This window comes from Neoarius graeffei, chromosome 6 (assembly GCF_027579695.1).
Source record: "Neoarius graeffei isolate fNeoGra1 chromosome 6, fNeoGra1.pri, whole genome shotgun sequence".
Lineage (NCBI taxonomy): Eukaryota > Metazoa > Chordata > Actinopteri > Siluriformes > Ariidae > Neoarius > Neoarius graeffei.
Genome location: NC_083574.1, coordinates 34,980,324 through 34,989,175, shown reverse-complemented (window position 1 = coordinate 34,989,175; position 8,852 = coordinate 34,980,324).

Genomic DNA, 8,852 nt, shown 5'->3' with positions numbered 1-8,852 from the left:
GGCTAATTTTGAGGGCACTGCTGGCCTGTTAGGGCGGGATGGTATCCATCCCACTCAGGAAGGTGCTGCTCTCATTTCCTGCGGCATAGGTCATAGTCTCAGAACAGGCCTAGTTAATTTCTGACAATCCAGAGCCAAGGCCAGGGAGCAGACGAACAGGCTAAACCGACTGTCTGCTAGCTGCACAGAGTCGTCACTCAGGGTCCACTACATCGAGACTGTGTCTGTTCCCCGAGCTCAACAAAAAAGTAGAAATATTCAGAGAGTTTGTTCCAGTAACCTAATCAATATAAAATTAGATCATACTGACTGTACAGCTGCTGCCAGCACCTTTGATCTAAAGGTGGGGCTATTAAATATTAGATCTCTTACATCTGAAGTGCTAATGATTATGAACTTATTACTGATCAGGAGTTTAATGTACTTTAACTGAAACATGGATTAAGCCAAATGAATATATATCATTAAATGAAGCGAGTCCTCCTGGATACAGTTATATACACCAGCCTCATCTAACTGGCAGAGGAGGAGGTGTCGCGGTTATTTATAATGATTATCTAGGTGTAACACACAAACCTAGTTATAAATTTAATACATTTGAAGTTCTTCATACTCGTATGTAGCCTCAAAAAATAGGTCTACCCAGTTAATTCCATTACTTATTATTTACAGGCCCCCGGGGCCATATTCTGAGTTTCTTTCTGAATTTGCAGATTTTATCTCAGATCTGGTTATTTCCTTAGACAAAGCTTTAGTTGTCAGAGATTTTAATATTCACTTCGATAACCCAGAAGACCCTTTGAAAACAGCGTTTGTGTCCATTTTAGATTCAGTAGGGATTAATCAGAATGTCATAGGACTGACCCATAATGGTGGTCACACTCTCGATCTAATACTAACATTCAGGTTAAACGTAGAAAATATAGTCATACTTCCACAGTCTGAAGTTATCTCAGGTCGTTATCTCATCTCATTCAAAATATGTCTGAGTAATAATATATGCACCTCACCACGCTACTGTATTAAACATACATTCACGTCAACTACTGCACAGAGCTTTATAAATGATCTCCCAGAGTTATCAACTTTGATTGGGTCACTGTCAGCCCCTGCAGAACTTGATCAGGCAACTGAATGCTTAGAGTCAACGTTCCGCCATACTTTAGATAATGTAGCTCCTCTTAAAAGGAAAATGATCAGAGACAAAAAAAAAATTAGCACCCTGGTATAATGATGACACTCGCACTTTTAAAAAAATTTGAATTACTTTCATTAATCTCTGCATCAAAAGCCTCAACTTGTGTTCTAGATCCCTTACCTACACATCTATAGATAGTTTTCACATGACGTCACAGAGTCGGGGATTCCCTAGTGGCGGCCATCTTGTGGGTCAAGCTTACCGTACGGGTCACTGAGCACACATTGTAACGCGCGAGTACAAAGTCTTCAAAAGAACCCAAGCAGGCTATTTAAAGCTAGCAATGGTGCACACCTGTTGTATTCACGGCTGTCGTAATAGGTCAGGTGATGACGTCAAGTTGAGCTTTTATGGAATTCCCACTGTACGGGAGCACGAAGGCGAGCAAACAAAGAAACTCAGCATACAAAGGAGAAATCTATGGCTTTCGAGAATCAACCGCAAGGATTATCAGCCTTCCAAAACATCATGTAAACAATCTCTGGAGAATGCCTAACTGGAACCGCTGAGTGTACGTTTACATTGTAATGTACACTTAATATCACTCGTTTGTCACGTTTCTATTTGACATTTGTCACTTCACTCACGCAAAGGTCATTTTTGAAAAACATTTTAGGTCTATGGGATGCAAACAGCGCGCCTTTTGGCGGATGCCGCCTTTTTCACGGCTGAATCGCGCAGATCCGATTTTTTTTGGGGGGGGGCGTTGGAGTGTCTGATTATAATTTCAAAGTAAATTCTGTATTAAAATTACTAAATAAGCAAATCCGTTACAGTCCATGAAACAGGAAGTATAAGGATGAGAAAAAAAACAGTTTAAATCAGAAAGCTGCACACATTTGCAGACACTCCAACGCCCCCCCCCCTAAAAAAAAATCGGATCTGCGCAGCCGTGAAAAAGGCGGCATCCACCAAAAGGCGCGCTGTTTGCATCCCAATGCATAACATTTAACAGTCTATTTAATGGTAGAATATATAAAGTTGTATATATCAGACAGCCTTTAAAGTTTGATGAAGTCAGTTTCAGGCTTTGGAGCAGGCTTTGGCAGTTTCAGGCTTTGGCAGCCCTGCATAATCACTTGAAAATGCATCTTTGTCCACTTCGTAGGGGTCAATTCCCCCAATCAAGGCCAGTTTGACTGCATACCATTGTCGTGAGATGTCGTCTAACGTATCTATATACTTCTGTTTGCTTGATTTTGCCGACATTGATCTTTATTTTAGAAAACTGACTATATAACTTCATAAATTCGTCCGAGATAACGTAGCCGGTTATGGCGATGGTCCGTTTTGTTTGACCCACAAGATGGCGGCTGGAGGGCGTTCCCCGGAATGCCGTGACGTCAGTGAAAACTATCTATTCAAACAGATAATACCTGAAGTAATTGAAACGCTTCTAAAAATAATAAATTCTTCTCTTACGATTGGCTATGTACCCAAATCCTTTAACCTAGCAGTTATCAAACCCCTGATTAAAAAACCTGACCTTGAGCCCTGTCAGCTGTCCAATTATCAGCCAATATCAAACCTCCCCTTTATCTCCAAGATCCTTGAAAAAGTTGTGGCACAGCAGTTACGCTCATATTTACAAAGGAATAACATCCATGAAATGTATCAGTCAGGATTTAGACCTCATCATAGCACAGAGACAGCTCTGGTTAAAGTAGTAAACAACCTACTGTTGGCATCTGATCAGGGCTGTGTCTCGCTGCTTGTGTTGCTTGACCTTAGTGCAGCATTTGATACCATTGATCATTCCATTCTTCTGGATAGACTAGAAAATGTTGTGGGAGTTAAGGGAATGGCCCTCTCCTGGCTCAGGTCCTATTTAACTGATCGCTATCAGTATGTTGGTGTAAATGGTGATTTTTCTAGACATACTGAGGTAAAGTTTGGTGTTCCACAAGGTTCTGTCTTTTGTCCAATGCTTTTTTCTTTATAGATGTTACCTCTGGGTGATATTATTCGTGAACATTGTATTAGTTTCCACTGTTATGCTGATGACACACAGTTTGCAAAACCTGATGAGAGACACCAGCTTAATAGAATTGAGAAATGTGTAAAGGACATTAGACACTGGATCCTTATTAACTTCCTTCTGCTTAACTCTGACAAGACTGAAGTACTTGTACTAGGACCACATACAGCTAGAAGTAAGTTTTCTGATTACACAATAACTCTGGATGGCCTTTCTGTTTCTTCACGTGCAGCAGTAAAAGACCTCAGAGTAATTATTGCCTTTCATTTGAAACTCACATTGATAACATCACCCAGATAGCTTTCTTTCACCTCAGAAACATTGCTAAGATAAGAAATTTAATGTCACAACATAACGCGGAAAAACTAGTTCATGCTTTCGTTACTTCCAGGTTGGATTATTGAAATGCCTTACTGTCTGGATGTTCCAATAAGTGCATAAACAAGCTCCAGTTAGTTCACAATGCAGCAGCAAGAGTCCTTACTAGAACTAGAAAATATGACCATATCACCCCGTCTTAGCCACACTGCACTGGCTCCCAATCAAATTTCGTATTGATGATAAAATACTACTATTGACCTTTAAAGCACTGAATGGTCTTGCACCACAGTACCTGAGTGAACTTCTGGTCCTTTATGACCTGCCACGCCTACTTAGATCAAAAGGTGCAGGCTATCTGCTAGTACCTCGTATAGTGAAGGCTACATCAGGGGGCAGAGCCTTTTCTTACAAAGCCCCACAGTTATGGAACAGTCTTCCAAGTAGTGTTCGGGAATCAGAGACAGTCTCAGCGTTTAAATCTAGGCTGAAAACATATCTGTTTAGTCAAGCCTTTTGTTAATAGTGTTTATGAGGCAAAGGTGTAGATCTGGAGGGTCCTCAGACATACAGTAGAGAGTGTTTTGGTAAACTGGGATGTATGGATGCTGTCAGTCCCCACTCGCTTGCTCACTCAAGTTTGTTGACGGTGTAGTGGCTGCTGCTTTATGTCCCGGGGCTCCCTCATGCCTGTGTTACCTTCTGGCTCTCCCCTTTTAGTTATGCTGTCATAGTTAGTTTTGCCGGAGTCCCTGCTTGTACTCAGTGCAATATGTATACTGTTCCTACTTATTCAGGTGACATTGGGCATACCTAACAACCTGTGTTTTCTCTCTCTTCCCCCCCCCCAAATCCGCCCCTCAAAGTTACATGTCAGTCCTGGGAGCAAGATGCTGACCTCTTCTGCTCCTTGGACCTGCCTGATCCATCCTGATCCCCTATGTCTGGTTGGAGTCTCATCGCATCGCTCCTGTGGAGAATGGCCCCATGTGGACAGTTGAAAGTTGCACTTGGAAGACACTCTGGACACTTACAGTAATGCTTTTATGGCTGAGGACTACAATTGATTTGCTAACTTTAGGACTGCAGTTGTCATGAACAGTTTTGCACTCAAGTTTCCATCAATGAAGAGTTACAACATCAACAAAACTGACTTCATGTTAAAACTGTTAATGTTATATTTATGTTGTCTGTTGTTGCCCAAATGAGGATGGGTTCCCTTTTGAGTCTGGTTCCTCTCGAGGTTTCTTACTCATGTCTTCTGAGGGAGTTTTTCCTTGCCACCGTCGCCACAGGCTTGCTCATTAGGGATAGATTAGGGATAAAATTAGCTCACGTTTTAAGTCATTCAAATTCTGTAAAGCTGCTTTGTGACAATGTTTATTGTTAAAAGCGCTATACAAATAAACTTGACTTAACTTAACTTGACTTCCTGTGGTTTGGGCACAAAAACCCAGTTTGTCAGAGTGTGTGTGGGACAGGCAGATGTACCAGTAAGTGCAGATATGTTAAATAATACACAGTGCGATATGAGCATAAAGTGCGTGAAACGCACACAACAAGCAAACAGTCCGAAACAGGAAAAGTCGTTGTGGCAGTGGGGGCGTGGTCAAGCGTCGGTCTGTGAACGGAGGGCGGAGTCAGGGAAGGTAAGTGGCAGAATCACTACACCTGATGTGAATTAACCTGTGTTTGTGTGTCTTCCCAGCAACCACGCCCTATATAAGGAGAGAGAGGGCAGAGGAAGGGCTCTCTCCCGAACCAGATGTCTTATGTGTGTGTGTATGCGTGTGGCTGGGAGAGTGTATATGTGTGTCACTTAAAAGTGCAAGAATAAAGAGTTTTTGGAACTTAGTTCTGGCCTGCCGCCCTTCTGTGCTCCACCCACCCACTCTGAAGTCCACAGTCGTAATTGAGGAAACAGGCAGGAGGTCAACTGAGGCGTGGACAGAATATCAGAGGGAAAACTACACAAGATCAAGGGACGAGAAACAGGAGGTCACCAAGGACAGGAAACAAGGCTCAGTAAGGCACACTAGACGCGGCGTAATACTTCGCATCGTCCTTGCATGGACGCAGTCCTTAAATAGCCCAAACATACGGTAGTTCATTGATTAAAGACAGGTGTTCTTTGTTAACGACGCGCGTGCTGGAGCTCGTAAGGAGGTGTGCCTTCAGGTGCACGAGCCAAGGCGCACAGGACTGACACAGTTCTGCGCAAGCACTACACGATTGCACTAGAAAGCATGGTCAAGCTGCTGTAACAGAGCTGACTGCAACTCCGATCCTCCATTTTGAGTTAATTTATCGCCATGCCACATAGATGTGTTACTGGCCGGTGCAGCAACACGACAGAAGGTGGATTTATGTTGCATTCATGGCCCAAGAATGTTCAAACTCAGTGGCGGCTGTTGGTTTTTAAAACAGGGGAAGCCCATTTTACGTATTCATCGTAAAACCTGTAGGCCGGATATCAAAGCATAGAAAGGTGTGCCCCATTAGCATAGTGAACTAGACAACCCTACCTAGTGGCAGAAAGTATTTTTGCTTGTACATTTCATGTTATAGTCTGGCTTGCCAGGCTAGTGCCTCATATCCTTCATCAAAAATATCAAACATCCAAAAATCACTGGCTATTCAACGAAGAGCCTTGAACAATCATACCCTGATATGCAACACAGAGTCTTTAACACAACACCCAGCTGTGCAACACATCCTTGAACATCTTCTGCAACACAGTCTGGAAATTCATAACCAGGTAGGCTATGCAACACACAGAACCTTGAATATTATACCCAGGTATAACCTATAACACAGAGCCCACCATTCTCTTAACATTACTGAACAATATACACACTTCAGATTCATGAACATTATATGATGCACACTATTTATACACAAATTCTGCCCTCTGCTCCTTTTCCAGAAAATGGTCTGTGACCCTGTCATACTAGCTGGTTGTGCTTTCCAGAGACTTCACCAATTTCTGTTAGCAGCTAGCACTGCAGATCCCAATGAGGCTCAAGCTAGCCTACAACCAGATTGAACTACAAATGAAATAAACGAGTGAATTCGCGAATGATCAAACTGATAGAATGGATGAAAGTTAACGGAGCACAACGAGTAATATTTACATTTATTTACAGAGTAATGTACAGAGACATCAATGAGAAGAAACGTTTATATGAAAAGAAATTCGGACAGCACTTTGGCACACGACTACACTTTCTCAACATCCACTAGGGACTGATCATACTTCCGTGTTCCTTGCCGACGCCGAAGTACAGAGCCCGCCCTCCTCACTACCTCCAATAATCCTTCATCAGCCCGGCTTCTTGCCCCTCCCACTGTCTCGTTTAGTCCCAGATAAGCCCGGCTTCCCTGGAAGTGACGATTTTGTCGATTTTAACCAATAACAACTAGCCGAAATTGGCTGTTCAGAGCCCTCTCATAGACTGCAACGGATACCCGGCTGCCAGTCCATAGAGCCCATTGAAATAAGAAAGGTTACAGCCAGTGTTACCAGATTGGGCTGTTTTAAGTGCATTTTAGCGGGTTTTGAACATATTTTGGCTGGAAAACGTCAGCAGTATCTGGCAACGCTGGTTACAGCCTGGCAGCAAAGGTGATTCTCGTAGCGAACTGCAAGTTCGTCAGACATCACTCAAATAAGTTACAGGATAGTTATGAACGTAAATACAATCTTGGGCATATATTATGTTATGCAAGTTATTGCTTTAATGAGAATTCAACGTCATAGATGCCGCAGTTTGGGGAGAGAATTTTAGGGGAAGCTCGGCTTCCCTTGTTGTCTCTGAGAAATCGCCCCTGTTCAAACTAAAGATTTGGACATGTTTTGTGAGAAGTTCACAGGCACATTGGGTGGCTATGAAGTGGTCTCTCCTCTGCTCTACACGTTTTACTGAAGACTCGTATGAGACCTCTGATCTGTTGAGGAGCGTTGGCTATAAGCCCGTGTTGAAAGAGGGTGCAGTACCAACAATTAAAGAAAAAGAAAACAAGAAAAGGAAAGTGTTTATTTTATTTTATTTTTTTAATGTTAGTTCAGTTGCACCAGTCCTCCCGGAGCGTGAGCTGAGGGTTGTTGGTAAAACCCGGGCTGGAACGGGACATGACATATCGCTCGGGCAGTGACCTCCCCGCGGTTGTTGCTACAACCAGTGATGTCCCGTTCCATCCTGGGTTTTAGTAATTGCCTGAGCCAAGCAGTAATGGCAGAGTTTCCGATTTAAACTGTTTTTTCCTCATTCTTATACTTCCTGTTTCATGGACTGTAACGGATTTGCTTATGTAGTAATTTTAATACAGAATTTACTTTGAAATTATTATCAGACACTCCAACGCCCCCCCCCCCCCCAAAAAAAAAAAAAAAAAAAAAATCAGATCTGCGCGATTCAGGCGGCATCCGCCAAAAGGCGCGCTGTGAATATATAAAGTTGTATATATCAGACAGCCTTTAAAGTTTGATGAAGTCAGTTTCAGGCTTTGGAGCAGGCTTTGGCAGTTTCAGGCTTTGGCAGCCCTGCATAGTCACTTGAAAATGCATCTTTGTCCACTTCGTAGGGGTCAATTCCCCCAATCAAGGCCAGTTTGGCTGCATACCGTTGTCGTGAGATGTCGTCTAATGTATCTATATACTTCTGTTTGCTTGATTTTGCCGACATTGATCTTTATTTTAGAAAACTGACTATATAACTTCATAAATTCGTCTGAGATAACGTAGCCGGTAGTGGCGATGGTCCGTTTTGTTTGCCCCCCAAAGATGGCGGCTGGGGGGCGTTCCCCGGAATGCTGTGACGTCAGTGAAAACTATCTATAGAGAGAATGAGTGGAGCAGCCATCTGATTTTCTCCACTGGATATTGCTGACATCTCGCCCTTACATGGAAGAAGCGAATGAACGGAGAACTGAACGAACAACTAAAAGTCACATTGTTTCAAAACAATCGTCCACAAGCTCAGCCTTCAAGAAGTGAGAACACAGATGGGTAAGCTCCGACTCTCATTTGGATATAAAACAGCAAAAACAACACTCGTTGTTTACCTGCATTTTGATTAATACATGTAACTTGTATTGTGTGTTTAAGTTAGCGGTATAAGATTATTTAATTTGCTTCAGAATGTGATTGTCTCAGTTCATCTGATTATTTAATTAGCCTTTTATGTTTTTTCAGTGAAAATGCATGCATGTACATGTATGTTGCATAAGTTATAACACCTATTCTGTTTTAATGAGAGTCAACCCACAATCAACAAAGTCAAATCAGTCATAGTTGAGCAAGTCGGTAATGGTATTTCTTACTTTCACCATAAGTTTTTATTTATATGACTTTGGTCT